Source organism: Penaeus monodon, chromosome 22, assembly GCF_015228065.2.
Source record: "Penaeus monodon isolate SGIC_2016 chromosome 22, NSTDA_Pmon_1, whole genome shotgun sequence".
Classification (NCBI taxonomy): domain Eukaryota; kingdom Metazoa; phylum Arthropoda; class Malacostraca; order Decapoda; family Penaeidae; genus Penaeus; species Penaeus monodon.
Window position 1 is genome coordinate 25,899,129 of NC_051407.1, and position 255 is coordinate 25,899,383.

Consider the following 255-nt stretch of genomic DNA (forward strand, 5'->3'; position numbering starts at 1 on the left):
TTTTATCAAAGCACGGACACTAACAAGCGAAAGTTTGACCGCCTTGCCAAACATTATCCATTCCCTTGAGGACGAAATTAGCCCCCTTTTTTCTCCACTTCACGATTTGCCTTCTGCCACTTATTCCAGTTCTGTCATTCGCTGCATCTCGTCGCCACCTTTAACAGCGTTACCGTACTGCTGCTCTTCCCATCCTCTCATTCTGCAACTCGGTAGGGCTCCGCGTCGCCTGCGTTCTGACTAACACGGCAGCGC